This window comes from Erythrolamprus reginae, chromosome 2 (assembly GCF_031021105.1).
Source record: "Erythrolamprus reginae isolate rEryReg1 chromosome 2, rEryReg1.hap1, whole genome shotgun sequence".
Taxonomy (NCBI): Eukaryota; Metazoa; Chordata; class Lepidosauria; order Squamata; family Dipsadidae; genus Erythrolamprus; species Erythrolamprus reginae.
Genome location: NC_091951.1, coordinates 71,788,113 through 71,808,955, shown reverse-complemented (window position 1 = coordinate 71,808,955; position 20,843 = coordinate 71,788,113).

Sequence of the window (20,843 nt, the reverse complement as noted above, 5' to 3'; positions counted from 1 at the left end):
ATTACAGTCTAAATATCACAAATAGCTATTTCAAATGGCTTTAAACCTAATATTTTAAAAAGATACACTTCATGTAGATACATAGAAACATAGAAACATAGAAGTCTGACGGCAGAAAAAGACCCCATGGTCCATCTAGTCTGCCCTTATACTATTTTCTGTATTTTATCTTAGGATGGATATATGTTTATCCCAGGCATATTTAAATTCAGTTACTGTGGATTTATCTACCACGTCTGCTGGAAGTTTGTTCCAAGGATCTACTACTCTTTCAGTAAAATAATATTTTCTCATGTTGCTTTTGATCTTTCCCCCAACTAACCTCAGATTGTGTCCCCTTGTTCTTGTGTTCACTTTCCTATTAAAAACACTTCCTTCCTGGACCTTATTTAACCCTTTAATATATTTAAATGTTTCGATCATGTCCCCCCTTTTCCTTCTGTCCTCCAGACTATACAGATTGAGTTCATTAAGTCTTTCCTGATACGTTTTATACTTAAGACCTTCCACCATTCTTGTAGCCCGTCTTTGGACCCGTTCAATTTTGTCAATATCTTTTTGTAGGTGAGGTCTCCAGAACTGAACACAGTATTCCAAATGTGGTCTCACCAGCATTCTATATAGTGGGATCATAATCTCCCTCTTCCTGCTTGTTATACCTCTAGCTATGCAGCCAAACATCCTACTTGCTTTCCCTACTGCCTGACTGCACTGTTCACCCATTTTGAGACTGTCAGAAATCACTACGCCTAAATCCTTTTTTTTTGAAGTATTTGCTAACACAGAACTGCCAATACAATAGTCAGATTGAGGATTCCTTTTCCCCAAGTGCATTATTTTACATTTGGAAACATTAAACTGCAGTTTCCATTGCTTTGACCATTTATCTAGTAAAGCTAAATCATTTACCATATTGCCGATGCCTCCAGGAATATCAACCCTATTGCACACTTTAGAGTCATCGGCAAATAGGCAAACCTTCCCTACCAGACCTTCCCCTATGTCACTCACAAACATATTAAAAAGAATAGGACCCAGAACAGACCCTTGTGGCACACCGCTTGTAACCTGACTCTGCTCAGAATACTCGCCATTCACAACAACCCTCTGGTGTCTATGCTTCAGCCAGCTGCAAATCCATTGAACTATCCAGGGATTAAGTCCAATCTTCACTAATTTATCTATCAGCTCTTTATGTGGAACCGTATCAAAGGATACCCAAAAGTTATAAAGAAATAATATACATGCTTTATAGTACAAACATTCCACATAACAGTCCTTTTTGTATTTAACTCAACAATTGCCAGATGAAATGATTTCTTTATTTTAAGCAACACTGGACACACAGTGAGCAATGTCTGTATTTGAGTGAGTGTGTGTGTGTGTGTGTGTGTGTGAGAGAGAGAGTGTGTGCATGTGTGCATGCAATAGACTACACAGTTTTGTCACTTCTTTTCATAGATTAAACAATATGGGCTTATCATGTGCCTGGATTTATAATAGAAACATAGAAGACTGACGGCAGAAAAAGACCTCATAGTCCATCTAGTCTGCCCTTATACTATTTCCTGTATTTTATCTTACAATGGATATATGTTTATCCCAGGCATGTTTAAATTCAGTTACTGTGGATTTACCAACCACGTCTGCTGGAAGTTTGTTCCAAGGATCTACTACTCTTTCAGTGAAATAATATTTTCTCACGTTGCTTTTGATCTTTCCCCCAACTAACTTCCGATTGTGCCCCCTTGTTCTTGTGTTCACTTTCCTATTAAAAACACTTCCCTCCTGAACCTTATTTAACCCTTTAACATATTTAAATGTTTTGATCATGTCCTCCCTTTTCCTTCTGTCCTCCAGACTATACAGATTGAGTTCATTAAGTCTTTCCTGATACGTTTTATGCTTAAGACCTCCCACCATTCTTGTAGCCCATCTTTGGACCCGTTCAATTTTGTAAATATCTTTTTGTAGGTGAGGTCTCCAGAACTGAACACAGTACTCCAAATGTGGTCTCACCAGCGCTCTATATAAGGGGATCACAATCTCCCTCTTCCTGCTTGTTATACCTCTAGCTATGCAGCCAAGCATCCTACTTGCTTTTCCTACCACCCGACCACACTGCTCACCCATTTTGAGACTGTCAGAAATCACTACCCCTAAATCCTTCTCTTCTGAAGTTTTTTAATGTCATGCACCTCAGGGCAAGACAAGAAGTAATGGATGAAAACCTATCAAAGATAGATCCAACCTAGAATTAAGAAGTGTAGCTCATAAAATCATCTACTACAGCGTCCTTCCTGTCAACTACTACTTCAGCCTCAACCACAACAATACACGAGCACACAACTCAAAGTGAATCATTCTAAACTCGATTGCAGAAAATAAGACTTCAGCAACAGCGTGCCTGGAACTCACTACCTGGCTCTGTGGTTTCCTCCCCAGTCCCCAAAACTTTACCCTTAGACTGTCTACGGTTGACTTCCTTCAGTAGTGGGTTCCTACTAATACAGCTAATTGCACATGGCTCCATGGCTCTGATGTGCACGCACACGTCCTAGCAAGATGTTGCTTCTGTGCATGTGCAGGAAGCAAAATCTCATGTGCGGATGCATGTGTGTATGAGATTTTGGTGAATTTTTTGCTTCCGCGCATGCACAGAAGCAAAAACCACCAAGATCTTACATGCGTGCGCATTCCCTCATGAGATTTTGCATCCTGCACATGCACAGAAGCAACAGCTTGCTTGGACATGTGCATGTGCATACCGGAGCCATGGAGCCGCACACAATTAACCGTACTGGTAGGAATCCACTACTGACCTCATCCCCTTCCTAAAAGGTCAGTAAGGGGCATGCATAAGTGCACCAGCATGCCTACCGTTCCTGTCCAAATGATCCCTCCTATTTGCACCCATCTAATGTTATACTTATGTATATTATCAAATACAGTGATACCTCGACTTACGAACGCCTCTTCATACGAATTTTTCGAGATATAAAGCCAGTGTTTAAGATTTGTTTGCCTTGTGTTAAGAACCATTTTCACCTTACGAACCCAAGCCTAGGTGTGTGGGCTCTCTTACTGCGCATGCGCTCTCTTACTGCTGCAGGGATTCCCCTGCCTTGTGACTGCCACCTCCGGGATTTCCCTGCCACCCTCACCAGGATTCCCCACTCCTTTTGCTTGCACCTGAGGTGGGGAACACCGGAGCTGCCCCATTTCCCTGCCACTTTCCCCTCTAGCCCTCCGCTTCCTCTGCTCCCCGCAGCAGTCCCATCCTGCTGCCAAAATCCCCCCTAAACTACCGCTTCCTTTGCCCCATCTCGCTCCCAAAATCACCCCTCCAAAAGCTTCCTACACTGCTCCAAATTGCCTCCAAAATCTCCCCACCAAAAGCTTCCTATGCCACCCCAAATTGCCTCCAAAATCGCTCCCCCAAAAGCTTCCTATGCTGCCCCAAATCGCTTCCAAAGTCTTCCAAAATTTCCTCTCCTTTCAAAATGCCTTGTTTCTCCTTGTTGCCTTTCTTCACTCCATTTGCCTTCGTTAGGACCTTGATTTGGGATGGCATAGGAAGCTGCTGGAGGGGTGATTTTAGGAGTGATTTGGGGCAACATAGGAAGGTTTTGGAGGGGTGATTTTAGGAGTGATTTGGGGCAACGTAGGAAGGTTTTGTAGGGATGATTTGGGGCAACATAGGAAGCTTTTGGAGGGGTGATTTTAGGAGTGATTTGGGGCAACGTAGGAAGGTTTTGGAGGGACGATTTGGGGCAACATAGGAAAGTTTTGGAGGGGTGATTTTAGGAATGATTTGAGGTAACGTAGGAAGGGTCTGGAGGGGTGATTTGGGGACCAATTTTGGGCAATGTAGGAAAGTTTTGGAGGGATGATTTGGGGCAACATAGGAAGGTTTTGGAGGGGTGATTTTAGGAATTATTTGGGGCAACATAGGAAGGTTTTAGAGGGGTGATTTGGGGCAACGTAGGAAGGTTTTGTAGGGGTGATTTTAGGAGTGATTTGGGGTAACGTAGGAAGGGTCTGGGGGGGTGATTTGGGGAGCAATTTGGGGCAGCATATGAAGCTTTTGGAGGGGTGATTTGGGGAGAGATTTGGGGTGGCATAGGAAGTGTCTGGAGGGGTGATTTTGGGAGTGATTTGGGGCAGCGTTAGCCTTTGTTAGGACCTTCATTCCTCGCTTCTCCTCGCTGTCCATCTCCACTCTGTTAGCCTTCACTTTGTCTGCCTGCCGCTTTTTTTTTAAGCCTTAAAGGTTGGATTTTCCTAATGGGTTTGCATGCATTATTTGCTTTTACATTGATTTGCTTTTACATTGATTCCTATGGGAAATATTGTTTCATCTTACGAACTTTTCTACTTACGAACCTGTATGTGCGTGACTAAATAAATAAATAAATAAATAAATAAATAAATAAATAAATAAATAAATAAATAAATAAATAAATAAATAAATAAATAAAAATTCCTGATACTGAGAACAATTCATTGGTGGAACACCTTGCCTTCAGAAGTTGTGGGTGCTCCATCACTGGAGACTGGACAGCCATTTGTTTGGACAGGTATAGGATCTCCTACTTGTGCAGAGGATTAGCCTAGAAGATCTCCAAGGTCACTTCCAATTCTGTCATTAGATTTTTATCTTATCTTTCTTACATGATAAGTTACTCAAGGCAGTGAACATACATAATACTCCTTCATCCTATTTTTACTACCAGAACAATCCTGTGCAGTGGGGTTGCTGCAATAGAGTGACTGGTCCAGAGTTACCTGGCTGGTGACTTTTGGAGAAAGGAACTACATACTGTATTTTTGGAGTATAAGAAGCACCAGAGTATAAGATGCACCTTAGTTTTGGGGGAGGGAAATAAGGAAAAAATCTACCTACCAGGAGTTCATCTGGCTAGTCAGCTCCAGCACATTATTTTATCCCCTGGTTAGAGCTGGAAAAAAAGTCTTCTTCAGGAGTAGCAATGAAAACAAGCTTGCAAAGACTTAGGGCTGGGAAAAAAACTTATTCAGAAGGAGTAGGAATCCTGCAAGCCAGGAAGATTGTTAGCACCTTGCTAGGGCTTTCAAAAAAGAGAGCTACATGGCATTGGACCAGAGTACCTCTGGAACCGCCTGCTACCGCACCTTTTCCGGGTCCCGTCGACTAAACAATGTTGTTTGGCGGGCCCCAGGGGAAGAGCCTTCTCTGTGGTGGCACCGGCCCTCTGGAATCAACTCCCCCCAGAGATTAGAACTGCCCCCACCCTCCCTGTGTTTCGTAAACTACTCAAGACTCACTTATACCGCCAGGCATGGGGGAGTTGAGACACCTTTCCCCCAGGCTCTGGTACTCTGGTCCAATGCCATGTAGGGCGGCATACAAATCTAATAAATAAATAAAGAGCTACATTTGGAGTATTAGACACATCCAAATTTTCGGTCTCTTTTTCGGGGGGGGGAGGGAGAGGTGCATGTTATACTCCAAAAATACGGTAATAATGACATACTATACTATGTAAAGAACATTTTAATAGGACAAGCAGCCCAAAATATTTGCTGATGAAATGAAAGAGAGACCAACTGATGTCCATGCATGTGTGGACTTCTGAAGCTTTCATTGAAGTAGCATATGAAGTGTGATAACCAACCTCAGGCCTTCTTTGGTAGCTTGGTGACATTTCCACCCACCCTCTCACCTGGTTGTCTTCTCTGATATTTTTCTGTCATGATTGTGAAGTTCTGTTCACTAGAAAATTTACAGCTGTAAGCAATTGCTTCTGGAATGGCTTTATGTTTTGGGATGGAAATCATAAAGACCATTAGATGGATATTATAGAAATGTGAAAACAGAAAATTAAATCCTATTGCTAGCTTTATTTATTTATTTATTTTTAAAAACAGACTTATTACCATTGAAAGCAACAACTTTATTTTCAAGCATATGTTAATCTTAGACTGCTTAGACTGAAGAGATGAATTATTTTTAAAAATGTCAAACAAAAGATGTCTTTGTCTTTTTGCTAGGCTTCAGATCTTTTTTCATTAATGTTAGAAAATTGGAAAGGTAATAAAAAAGAAACGTGTAATGTTTCACAGCTCTATAAGGCTTCTGCCACCTTTCATTTAAGTCTCTGTCACTCTTGTTTACGTTGCTAGATCCCGAGACCTTAGATCCTTAGGATCCTTATTGCTAAAAAATTGGATTTAGGCCTCTGTAAGTGAATTCAATTATTTTAGACCAGCTACAAGAAATTGAGAAAGAAAAATAACCAAGGATGGGTCAGCAGTCCAGAGATTGGTGACAGCTGTTCTTCTGAAAGGACCCTGAAAAATTCTATAACTCTAAGAACATGATGTGAACACTTACTCATCAGTCAACAATGGGCTGTTAAGAATAATAGCAAGAATAAAATTTGGTATATTCCTTTTCACTATTTGTTCAGAGTTTGAGATAATACCGTCAAAAATTGACAATTGGTGCTGAAGATGAGAAACTGACCAAGTACCTGAATTTTCCTACTATGAACATAATATAACGATGGTATTGACATTTTGCATCCATACACAATGAAGGAAGCAATTGAAATAGCACTTTATCAGAAGTTCACAATAGCACTGGGATACTCAGCCAGACACAATTTAAATGTTTAAAGTCAATAGCCTTTAACAGAAGGCTGAAATAGCTGTTAAGACCAACCCATTGCATTTGTTATTTGTATAAAAGAGGAGGAAGGGAAAGGAAGGGGAATGAGGGGAGGGAGAGAGAGGAAGAGGAAGGGAAAAGAAGAGCAAGGCTCCCACAAAATGCTGTTTTTTTCATTTAATTATTTTCATAATCTTATAATAAAAGTCTCAATGTTCCAAAGTTGTCTGGACCTTTAATTTGTTTATAACTTTCTCAGATCAAAATCCAATTTAACCTTTTCCCCTCTTTTATTTCCAGTTTGTTTAATTCTTAAACTTATAGTTAACTTTCTTTTTGTTTAAGAAGAAAGATAAACTCACAAAGTGGCTTTTCAAACTTGTTGTTCTGAAGAGTTCTAATAGCCTTAGAATAGCAAAAGGCAAATTCCAAGAGACCAGAAAAGTGAGGTAAATCCAGTGTTCTTGGAAAGCCTTCACTATGGCTATGAACATGATGATTGGTTGATTCCGTCATCTACCAATTCTCAAACCCACAAGGAACTATTGTCCTATAGTCCAGGGTTCTCCAACCTTGACAACATGTGGACTTCCACTCCCAAAGTTTCTCAGCCAGCAAAGCTCTCACTCGCAACAGAATACCCTATGCCAGTGTTTTTCAACCAGTGTGCCGTGGCACACTAGTGTGCCGCAAGACATGGTCAGGTGTGCCGCGAAGAAGGAAACTCAGGTTCCGGTCTCGCAACTTTTTGCTGAGAGAGAGAGTGAGAGTGAGAGAGAGAAAGAGAGAGAGAAAGAGAGAGAGAGAAAGAGAGAGAGAGAAAGAGAGAGAAAGAGAGAGAGAAAGAGACAGAGAGACAGAGAGAGAGAGAAAGAGAGAGAGAAAGAGAGTGAGAGAGAGAGAGAGTGAAAGAAAAGAGAGAAAGAGAGAGAAAGCAAGAGTGAGAAAGAAAGTAAGAGAGAAAGAGAGAGAAAAGGAGAGGAAGGGAGAGAGAGAGAGAGAAATGAGCAAAAAGGGGAGGAAAAAAGAGAAATGAGAAAATGATTGAGACAGAGAATGAGAGGAAAGAGAGAGAAACAAAAGAGAGAGAGAAGTGATTCTTGATTTAAAGCATATTATAAAAAGCACCCAAAGAATAAGAGAGGAAAAAACCCAGCCCTCGCCTGTTTTTGGAAATGGTTCAAGAGTGTGTATACACACACACATACACATACAAGGGTGGGGAGGAGACAGGGATGGAAAAAGAGAGGAGAGTGTCTTAGGATGTCATTTTGTGTCATTTTGGTTGGTGGTGTGCCCCAGGATTTTGTAAATGTAAAAAATGTGCCGCAGCTCAAAAAAGGTGGAAAATCACTGCCCTATGCAACTAGATTTACAATCCTAGATTTAGAAAGCTTAGAACTACTTCATCTTAAACACGACCTAAGCATAGCCCATAAAATCATTTGCTACAATGTCCTTCCTGTCAACAACTACTTCAGCTTCAACCAGAACAACACATAAACAAACAACATATGCAAGCTTAAAGTAAAACGCTCTAAACTCGACTGCAGGAAATACGACTTTAGTAACCAAGTAGTTGATGTATGGAACTCACTACCTGACTCTGTAGTGTCATCACCTAACTACCACAATGGCCAAACCCACATGCTGCTATTTATAGCAGCAGCCCTAATTACTGGAGCCCCACCCAAGCACAGGTGGCCTCCTTTATTTCCTGTAATATGTTCTTACTTGGTCTCTTCTATGCATAATTCTGCGCTTGCATGGGTCCAAAACGTCATCATCTGAATCAAAGGAAGATAAGGGAGAGTGACTGCTTGGGCTGTGTGCCAAGCCCTCCTCTGCCGAGTCACTCCCACCTTCTTCTTCGTCCGAGGAAACTAAACTCTGATCTGATTCTGTCGGCAATAACACAGGCCTGTGACATGTTGAAGTTTCCCCTGCATCCACCTCCCCATTCCCTAGGGCAGGAGCTGGGCCAGAGCCAACCACAACACCAATACTATATTTGTATGACAAATAAAATAAATAAATACAAAATAAAAAAAATAGTGAAATCAGAATGAATTTTCAGAGCTTGCTCGCTGCATCAGGAGGGTATGAGAATAGTTTGCCATTTAATTTCTTCCCACTGAACTAATTTCTCCTTTCATGAGACTAATCAGGCAGACAATGCCGAAGCCTGTATTTATGCAGAGTAGGTGGACAGTTCTTTCAGTCTGACATTCATGAAAATAGTTCCAGAAACAAATGTGCACTAAACAGAAAATCTGTGTCCCCAAAGAAGCTCTTTTCCCTTGTCACCTGATTGATGCTGCATCTTGAAAATTCAGCTGGTATTTATGGTATAAGATAACCACAGAGAATTCAATCTTTGTCTTTTTAAGACATGTATTTTTTTTCTTCTTTACCCATAAGGGTCCTTATAAAATGTTTGGGAAATCAATTTCTTTCCTTTAGTCAGAGACCCCACGATCGATCTGATTTAAGAGGGGAAGTTCTGAATTGTGTTTTCCTTTTTCTTCTTTTTTTCCAGTTTGAACTGCTTGATTAGTCAGAAATAATTGATGAATGGGTAGAAATAAAATGAATTCTGTTTTCTTAATCAGAAGTTTTATTTGTTTGTTTGATTTCTGTAGCCACCCATCGCAGCAAACACATTCCGGGTGGCTCACGATTCGAAAACCTATGCTGCAATTAAAGTTTCAAAATCATTTTAAAAGGATAACAACAGTAAAAAAAATCATTAAAACAATAAAAACCTTAAAACATCTAATTTGAATGCATGCAAAGCAAAACATCTGGCCTGTTAACAAAATACTTAGAAAGAGGGCCCAGTGGTGAAATCCTCCAAATGCAGATTACGTGCACAAGTACAGTGATACCTCGTCTTACAAACCCCTCGTCATACAAACTTTTCGAGATACAAAACCGGGGTTTAAGATTTTTTTGCCTCTTCTTCCAAACTACTTTCACCTTACAAAGCCAAGCCACCGCCACTGGGATGCCCCGCCTCCGGACTTCTGTTGCCAGCGAAGTGCCCATTTTTGCACTGCTGGGATTCCCCTGAGGCTCCTCTCCATGGGAAACACCACCTCCGAACTGCCGTGTTTTTGCGATGATGCAGGGGAATCCCATCAGTGCAAAAATGGGCAATGAAAGTCCGGAGGTGCGGTTTCCCAGTGAGGGGAGCCTCAGCAAAATCACAGCATCACAAAAACACGGAAGTCTGGAGGTGGGGTTTGCCATGCAGGGGAGCCTCAGGGGAATCCCAGCAGCACAAAAATGGGCACTTTGGCTGGCAAAAGGTGTGAGTTTTGGGCTTGCATGCATTAATCGCTTTTCCATTGATTCATATGGGAAACATTGTTTCGTCTTACAAACTTTTCACCTTACAAACCTCATCCTGGAACCAATTAAGTTCGTAAGATGAGGTATCACTGTACAGGGTGCACCAGATGCACACTATGCTCTGCATGCCACCACTGGCAGGTGTGCCATAGATTTGCTATCATGGCAATAGGACTTTCTCTAGATCTAGAAACTTGAGCTTTACTTTATTTTAATGAATGGAATTGATAGAGTGTTAAGATGCCACTTCCAGAAACAAGAGAAAGTGTATACTATAAAGGCCCTGAATTTTCCTCTAGTATCAATATATTTAAGGAACAAAAATCAAATATTTTTAATTTATTTATTAAGAAAATTTATATGGCTGCCCAACTCATTCATAGTGATTTTAAGCAGCTTACAGAGATAAAATGCCAGTATAAAACCCAATAAATTGCTGGCTTCCTGGCAACAATCAAACTAAACACATAATGGGCTCTGTACAGTGATGGGCTACCAACATTTTTACTACCACACTGTGGGCATGGCTTATGCATTTTGTTTCAAATGCATAAATTGGGTGCTCTGGGGTGAAGCTCCAAAATTTGCTACCCCAACTGCGTTCCTGGCCTTTCCCGTTGTTCTGGTTTCTGGTAGAACTTTAGCTATTACAAATAGCTCTTACTAAATTCAGTATTTCATAAACAAAGAAACTCCATCTTCATTTCTCTTCCTTTCCGTATTCAAAGTACAGTTCATACTAGCACATTCCTCTTCCTCCCGTTATCTTTCTTAATTGCATTCCTCATACATTCCTCCCAGCCTCCTCCGTTTAACAAGATTTATGTACTCACAGCATGATTCAAAAACAGCAGAAATGACTGTAAAATAACACAGACTGCATTTGCTTGCTTGGGAGATGAACGGAAACACCTTTCATTTTAGCCCTACAACATTGAAACTCCACCCTTCTCCCCACTGACACCCTGACATACCAAATACATCACTCCAGTATTTAACCCATTCCTCCCCTTAATATCTTCTTCCAAACACCTGTTCCTTATGTTTTTGGACCCTTCTGAATTTAGGATTGACCCAGCGAACGTCTGATTCTTCCTCGCTAGATTCTGGACTCATAGCCACATCCTGTGGCTGGCCTCCCACCTGTTCTACTACCTGTAACCCTGGGCCCACCACTAATTCATAAACACTATCTGTATCAGAGTCCTCAATTTCTTCATCATCCTCCAACTGACCAGGATTATGTACAACACCCGTAGGAGCCCATCACTGGCTCTGTATCGCCCAGGCCAGTGATGGATTATAAATTATTTTGCTACAGATTTGTGTGCCTGCACAATGCTTTTGTGCATGTGCAGAAGGATTCCAGATGAATGGCATAGCCTCCCACCACTGGCTCTACCGGTTCTAAGAACCGGTCCAAATCACGAGCAACCCACTACTTACCTAGGCCCACTGGCAGTATCATATTTTCAGGATCTTTCAAAAGAGAATCAAGGTAGAAGCCAACTTTATTTCTGCAGGGATATATTCCACAGGGAGTTAAGCAGCAAACTTGCATATTTCTGTCCCAATTCTCTCTCAACTCTCTGCTTTAATTGCAGATCACAAGCCAGCCTTATTCAACATATCAATCAATTCAGTAGCTTTGCCAGTACAAAAGTGTAAATCCCTTAATATCCTGACTTGTTTGAAACTAATAGCAAGCCCCTTGGGAAAACATAATCTGGGAAGACAGTAGATATCGAATCTCTGATAATGAACAGGCAGACTGACACTGAATGAGATGAGGATATTAATGTATAAGCAAAGGAACTCTTAACAGAAATAAGGAGTAAATTCTTCACAGCCCACAAATAAATCAACTGTTTACATCCATCTGAAGGCTGAGATATTCAACATGTTTATGGTCTGAGGAAAGGGATGAAGAACATCTGCAGAATCTGTCAATGGAGCATGTCACTTAAGAAAGTCGAGCTGATTTACAATTTAATGAGGAAGAATAACTGCAATGCTACGGCATTAATCCTGCACATCACTTCCTGGAGACATTTTTTGATAATAAACAGCCTGTTACAGGGCTGGCATTTGAAATGTTTACTATACCCTTAAAAGACAGCTAAACATAGAATTATTTTATTTATTTTATTTATTTATTTATTTATTTTGTCCAATACACAATGAGGGTTTTAGCGGGTATATATCTATATACACATAGTAAAATACATGATGAAGGTTATAGAGGAGATACTCATAGTAAAATATATCTAATAAATAATAGAAAAGAAGATAAAGTAATAGAACATATCAATGAAAGAATAGAAGAAGAGATATAGGAATAGAAGAAAGGTATAGGAGATATAGGAGAGCAATAGGACAGGGGACGTAAGGCACTCTAGTGCACTTGTACTCGCCCCTTACTGACCTCTTAGGAATCTGGATAGGTCAACCGTAGATAATCTAAGGGTAAAGTGTTGGGGGTTTGGGGATGACACTATGGAGTCCGGTAATGAGTTCCACGCTTCGACAACTCAGTTAATGAAGTCATATTTTTTACAGTCAAGTTTGGAGCGGTTAATATTAAGTTTAAATCTGTTGTGTGCTCTTGTGTTGTTGTGGTTGAAGCTGAAGTAGTCACCGACAGGCAGGACGTTGCAGCATATGATCTTGTGGGCAATACTTAGATCTTGTTTAAGGCGTCTTAGTTCTAAACTTTCTAGGCCCAGGATTCTTCACAGATCTCATAATATATTTCCATATTGAATTATTAACTGCTTAGTATTTTTACATACATTTTGTATTTATGTCCATGTCCTTTGGGCTAGAGAAAGGCACCAAGGAAACTGAGAATCTTCAGGAACAGTAGATGCATCTTTCCATGAGCCATCTGGGTGTGATTATCAAGGGATTTGTGTTTAATCTCATCAATATGTTGATAAGACTTAGATCTTTTCTGTCAATATTTGAGAAGGAATAGAAAAAGTAAAGCTAAGTTTAAATCTGATTCTTTAAGGAGTGTTAAATTCATATCATCATGGCAGCGTCATATGAATATCGGGACTTTCTTCTTCTTCGCTAAACTAGGCATGGGCTTGACCAGCGTGTGAAGCATCTGGTCCATGGGCCAAGAGTTTGGCAACCCTGCACTATACTATTCCATCTAAAGAATTGTTTTTTTCAAGCAGGGAACTATATATATATAATGGTGGTGTAATAGTCTGAGTTTTTAGGTTATTTGCTGACCCGGAATGCCCATTTCCACAATTGTGCCCTGTTCTTAAAAACAGAGCTAATCATGGTTGTGCATGACTCAGTACTATGCGTATTTTGATTTCAATCAGGATTCTGTTTCTCCCAAAATAAGACATCCCCGATAATAAGACCAATCGGGCTTTTGAGTGCATGGCAATAAAATCAAGCGCTTATGTCACGGTTCAAAAATATATAAGGTAGGATTTTATTTTCGGGAAAACATGATAGCATCATCCAGTAGATTTTTTTCCATCTTAGCCTTGATTAGTGGTTAGTTAGGAGATTCTCTGGGAAATACCAAAGCTATAGACTTGGGTAGAAAGTTAAATGAGAGATTAATAATAATAATAATAATTGGGGGGGGTGTTAATTTCCCCATGCCTGGTAGCAAAGATGAGTTTTTAATGACTTGTGAGGAAGGTGGGAGCAGTTCTAATCTCTGGGGGGAGTTGGTTCCAGAGGGCCAGGGCCGCTACAGAGAAGGCTCTTCTCCTTGGTCCCGCCACATGACATTGTTTAGTCGATGGGATCCGGAGAAAGCCAACTCTGTGGGATTCTCAAAGAAAGCACTATTACACTAGTTTTGGTATGTTGCCAACAACACAAATGTATCCACAAAGTCACAAGGAGTTGACTCATCTGGAGCAAGATGTTATTACAACTATAGTTCTTTCAAAAATTTGATTTGGAACTCGAACTCCCATTTCCAAGCAGGCTAATATTTCTGACTGTCTGCAACAGCTGAAAATATATTTACAGGAATAAAAGTGCTAAATCTTTCTTTCCTACCAAAACAATTAGCTGAATAGGAAAAAAATGACAACCAAATCCCACCCCATCGTTGTTCAATCGATCTTAACATCTAAAGTGGTTGTCATGGTCATAGTTCCCTCTAAGCTGAGCAGTGAGCAATGGCTCACTTAAAAATCATCATCAACTCAGAGTTTTTCAAACCTGCCCAGAAGCCGAGAGGGAAAGAGTGAGAGGGAAAGAGTGCCGCCCAGTCCCAAAGGGACTGCCGCTCAGACACTATACTTTTCCGCCCCCCCCCCAAAAAAAAATTAGAGGGAACACTGGTCATGGTCCCGTTTTTTTAAAAAAACTGAAAATTTTATCCGTAATGCTTGAAGTTTTACAAAACTTTCTTTGGTCAGAAGGTCAAAATGAAAAAAAAAAGTTATGGAAATGTAGGAATATCTTCTTAAAGGAAGTGTGTCTCCTTTAAAGAGTGCTTAGAATTTTAGCCAGTTCAGAAACTGGTTGCCAGAATATTAGTCAGCTTCAGCGAAGGCCTGTTGTCATCAGCGCTACTGGTGCACCCTCCATGGCCGTCGTGGGCACATGTGCTCCCGGAAGGTGCACACACCCATCAGCATGAAATTTTGCTTCTGTGCATGCACAGCAAATGAAATATTGCATGAAGAAGCTTGTGCGAAGGACATTTCAGTGATTTTTGCTGATATTTTTGCTGATAAAAAATTGCCAAAAACTCACTTGAGCATGCACAGAAGTGAAATCTTGCACGGGGGAGCACATGTGTGTATTGGGGTGCACAGCTGTGCACTCATCCCAAAAAGTCAGCTTGTCAGACAAAGCACATATCTCTAATCTTCCCACTTATTTCAGTTCCCATTACAAGGAAATGGTTTTTGTTTTAAGGGGCTAATGGTGAGAAACAAGTTATTGTAAGTCTTTGTTTCTTTGTCATATTTAAGAACTGCCCATCCTCCTCATAGAGGGACTCTAGGCAATGTATTGCCTTCCCCGCATATACGCTGCCTATGAGCATCACATAGATTCTCTTCCATATCTTCAACTGTCTCACATCTAGTGGACAAACACCCAAGAATAAGGTCTTTCTGGTCATCAGGTGATGGTTGTAACATGCTTTCCAAAAGAGGTTTCCTCTAGTTTTATAAGTGGTTGTTTTGGGGCAGCCAGAGATAAATTTAGGAAGAATGTTGTGAGCTGCTCTGAGTCTCCGGAGAGTGGCGGCATACAAATCCAATAAATAATAAGAATAAGAATGTACTAGAGATAAGTATTTGCCTCACAAATGTAGCTTTGGCATTACTCTGAAGCTTCACATAACTATTTTATTGGTGTTTTGTGATTTGGTTTTTGGAAACTAAATTATAGTGCTCCAACTGACTGACATAATGTATTTTGAAATTGTTTTATTATGATTGTTATCTTAAGGATCAATCCATCAAAAAGGCAGAGCTGAGTTTAGTAGAATAGTACCGTAACACATTAATAATGTTCATGATGACACAGTGTCTGTAGTATTTCCATATCCATTTGGTTGTTATTCTTGGTTACTGGAGTACACAGAATCTCCATCAATTGGGCTAAGACAGCTCTGTTAGGGGATGTAGACTTCGAAATGAAATCTGAAACATTCCTTAATCAACAATGCTCCAGCTCAAAAATGAATCATCACTTTGCATAAAATTAATTCTAATAACCATTAACTTTCCTGTCAGCATCATTTATGGTAGGCATATTTTTTTCCCACTGATCTCATATCTGAAACAGCCTTTAGTCTCTATTTGTAGACAAGCATCTTTGGTCTTCTACTCTCTCAATAGAAAGGCATATCAGTTTCTATGGGGCATACTGTATAATGCACACTACTTCACAAGAAGAAGGCAAGAAGAGAAGGCAAGGAGGCACACTACTTGCCTTCTCTTTCTGCTCAAGATCCCCATGGACAATTGGTGGGCCACTGTGTGACACAGAATGCTGGACTCGATGGGCTTTGGCCTGATTCAGCATGATTCTTCTTATGTTCTTATGTTCTTACAAGAGATAAAGATGTTTTAAGGAATACTTTGTTGAATGCTTAATGTTTCAATTCGTCCTTTCAAGTAGCACATGCCGGCATCCTCAGGAGGAAAAGCTGCTCACTCATGAATAGTGGGAGGAAGAGACAACCATAGTCATTGCATCAGTGAAGGGCTGCCTGTTGCTGGTGCTCCCAGTGTGGACGGCAGGCAGGCGCAAGAGCCCCCGTGTGAGATTCAGCTTCTGCATATCCTCCAGAAGTGAAATCTTGCACAAAGTCATGTACATGAGTGACATTTCTGTGATTTTTGATGGTATTTTTGCTTCTGTGCATGCGCAGAAGCAAAAAAAATAAGTGAAAATCGCCAAAATCTCACTTGCATGAGCGTCTCACATGAGATTTCACTTATGGTGCATGCCCAGAAGCCAAATCTTGCATAGAGATGTGCATGTGTGCACATCCTCATTTTTCAAACTGGGTCTGTGCACCACTCCATCTATGGAGCAGCCCGCTACTGCATTGCACTGCTCAGACTTCCCATGTGGTCTTTTTTAAATTAGATGCAATAATAATAATAATTTTATTTAGAGAACATCCCAAATACCCGCAAGGTAGTAATGGGTTGCTGCCAATTTGGACTGGTTCTTTACAACCGATAGTGGAAATTTACCGCCCCTCACTGAACCAGCAGGGTGGTCTATGTTCCCAAATTGGTCCTCTGGTTGCCACCGCTTGCGAAAAACCCCTCTGTACATGCGCAAAGGCTTCTGAGCATGTGCAGAAGGTCATTTCCGGGTGGTTTGTGTGATGTGATAGGGGCACATTTGAGAGAGACACGAGCACACTTCTGTCGCGATGAGACCCAATAAGGAAGGCAAGTGGAACCCACCCCTGCCTTAAGGTCTTGAACTGAGAGGTTTTGTTTTCAATTAATGACTTCATTATTAAAGAGATATACTCAGTGAGTCCATAAGAATGCTAACATCTTAATAAAGTTGGCAGGTGGCAATAAATTTAAAAATCCAGAAAGAACGATAGAGCCTGTGCATCCTTCTCCTTAAGCATAGTCCAAAGTTCTTCCCTTCCATCTTTTATTTAACAAAAATAGACATGCTGTACACCTAGACAAAAACCCTACCAGCAAGCTTAAAAAAACCATATAAATAACTTGAGGAAGTCACCAGATCTGTAGGTAATGTGATTCAAGAAAGCAAAATTCAATACACAAAATCACTATACTTTTAAAAGAAATTTCCTCTCTAATCTGCCTGTTTAAGAGCCTGAAGCCCCCATTTAGATATTTCAGTATTTAGATTCGGGGCCTGAACTCCCACTACCAAAATGAGCTAATATTACTGACTGTCTAGAAATGCTGAAAATGTATTTACAGAAGCAAAAGTGTGAAATCTTTCTTTCTTGTCAGAAATGTAATTGCAAAGAATAACAAATACATTTTAAAAAATTCAATTGTTCAATACATCTTAACCTCAAATGTGGGTTGTCACCGTCTGTTTTTAAAATAGCTGCTGGGAATTTCATCCATAACGTTTAATATTTTGCAGCACTTTCTTTGAATTAAAAGTTCTGAGTGAATTTTTTTTGTATGAAAAAGTTCTAGAAATGGTTTACAAGCATTGGATGTGATTGCTAACATTATTCAATTTACATTCTGTTTGTTTGTTTTTAATATTGAAATTCCTAATGAAATGAGATTCCAAAGTCTATTTTGGGGAAGGTTCGGTTGAGAGTTACGAGGATAATTTGCCCCTGGGAATGAAATTATAGAATATTGGACAACCAGTGGTTAGAGTGCAGCACTGCAGGCTACTTCCGCTAACTACTAGCTGTAGTTCAACAGTTCACATCTCACCACTGGCTCAAGATTGAATCAGTCTTCCATCCATCCGAGGTGGGTAAAATGAGGTTCCAGATTGTTGGGAGCAATATGCTGATTCCACTTAGAGAGGGCTGTAAAAGCACTATGAAGCGGTATATAAGTCTAAATGCTAAATGCTATTATTTATTAAATTCCTAATGAAAAAAATAAGGTAGAAATTGAGAGGTGATTGTCTGAGAAAATTATCTTTCCTGGTTTTGTCCAAAGGGAAAGAAACATTTATGGAAAAAAAGAGATAAATGCCATTTTGTAGGAGACATATAAAACTACCTTTATTATTATCGGTATTTCTATTAAGTCATCCAAGTCCTTCTGTTCACATATTCAATATACGTAGCTCTTTCATTTCATGCTGAAAAGATCACTGACTTTTAGAGGGATGCTAGGATCTAATCTGTTATGTCCAGGGACTGAAGAGGCTTGGGAAAGGCTTCAAGGCAAACAGCTCTTTATTGCAACTATATACAAGATCCAGCAGAGATCCAGGCTGACAGCTTTCCCTTTTAAAGGGAGCTGTCAGATGGCTCAGCCAATCAGTAGCCTCCATTTTCCTGCTTGAGCAGTGGACCTTAGCATAACCAGGCAGTCTCAATATTCAACATAATCCCGTGATATTTTGACAACTTTTTGGTTGGTAGATGCTCTACATTTTAAGGAGGGTGAGATTAGCAATGTGTTACATTCACATGCACAAAGATTGATTCCTTTCCTTGTTTTTAAATCTACTTTTTAATTCTTTATATTCATTTATGGCTCCAGTAACAAAAACTGGATCCCCCCCCCCCAGTGGGAAGCCCAGAAAACAATTGTTTCAACTTGTTTTGTGTTTTTCCCACCGCAAAGAGAAAAAGAAAAGTTTCTGTTGCTGAACCATAAATGAGTGTAAAGAATAAATTATCTCTGTTGAACAAATGTGTTTTTTGAATGTTTGCTCCATTATATGAAATCTGGTTATTTGTAAACAGACAGAGTTTGAATGACCCGTCTTCCAATTTATCATGAAAAGCAACCAATTTGTTCTGTCATGCGGAAGTTATAGAAGAATCATGTACTTAGCTTACGTACTTACTTATCCACATGGTCAGATAATTTTAAATGTCTCAGACTCTTCATAGTTAGAAGTAGTATTTAAAGGGCATCCAATGGTTGCAGAATCATCACATTATCCACAGGATATACAGGTTAAATATGACCAATTACAATACAGCAACTGTATCTTAAAAAGAAAAAAAATTAGTATTGTTACAAAGGTGCAAGAAACAACACAAAGTAAAGCAAACAAAATAACACATTCTTATTGATCAAAAGGTGCATGAACACACATCCACATCCAGAGAGAGAGAGAGAGAGAGAGAGAGAGAGAGAGTGAGTGAGAGAGAGAGAGATCTGGTTGTACCTCATTATTTTATATAAATATATTCAGAGGTAAATCTCTTTGGGGACCAACCAGAACCACATCATGCAAACCAAAGACCAAGACTGAAAAATTCTTCCTTTTTGATTTCCTAGTGAATAACAATGACGGCAAATTTAAGACATGGTTTAAAATTCATTAATCCGCTCCCAATGTTGAAAACAAGGCCCCCTTGGGACATTATCCACCTCTCTCTTGCATGGATCTATTGTAAAACAGCAAATTACAGAGCATGCAGCCATGAATGTGTATGAGGGGGATTGTGTGGAGGGAGACTGTGGATTTAAAACTCTGAGAGGAAGAAGTAGCGGAAAGCAATGGAAAGTGGTAACTACGGAATTGAGGCCCCTGCTCTGCTTCTCCCTTGAATGAAAGCCAAATTAATTGCGAAAGTAAAGCATTGAATTCCAGAGAGAGAGAGACAGGAACAGAGAGAGACAGAGAAACGGAGGGAGGGAGGGAGGGAGGGAAAGAGACAGTGGTGGAGGGAGAGATGGAGGGAGAGAGGGAGAGAGACGGGGAGAGTAGATTTAATTGGACCTGTAAATGTTCTAACTCAATATATCTTTGTGAAATATCTCCAAAAAAGAAAGAAGAAGCAATCAAGAAAATACAAAATGCAGCATTGTAGCAATAGAAAATTTTACAAAATGGAATGCATGAAAATGCAGCATCTTCCATCCAGAGGCCTTGAGTTGGCTTCTCCTTAGAATTGAGAGTACTTGTGGGAACCGAATTTACTGATAGGAAAACTCATAGGGATTTTGAATTTATCTGCTTTCCTAGATAATAATGGGCATGTTAGCAAACCTGGAATCCCTGATAACAATCCTGTTTTTTTAAGGGGTGGTGGTGGAGAGAAATAGAAATGTGCATTGGGGGAATTTTCTTGAGTTCTCCCAAACAGAGAAATAGCACTTAGACTTGGTGTTGTTTCATAGTGCTTTTACAGCCCCCTCTAAGTGTCAGGGCCCTCACTTTGGAAGGATGGAAAGATGAGTCAATCTTGAACTGGTCAGGATCGAACTCCTGGCAGTGAGTAGAGTTAGCCTGCAACACTGCATCCCAGTGAAAGAGCGTCAAAAGATATTCTGGGAATTGAACAGCAGTGGGATACTATAGAAGCTATAGTGGAAAAGTATGTGGAAATGAATGGATATAAAGCAGAGTCAGGCATATGAAGCTGGGATCAGAGGTGGGTTCCTCCTGGTTTTGACCCGTTCGCCCAAATGGGTAGCAACCCGCTGGTGATGTCACCATGATGTCACAGAACCGGTTCGGTTGTTGCCGGTCCATGGAATCTTTGTTTGTTTGTTTGTTTGTTTTCCTGGGGGATTCTTCTGCACATGTGCAGAAGCTGGGTTTCTGGCACTTGTTTTCAGCTTTTAAAAAAATATTATTATTATTATTTTGATTTAAAAAAAAAAAAATCAGCACTGCATATGCAGTACCAAGAGGCATGGCCACATGGCACAGCAGGAAGCTA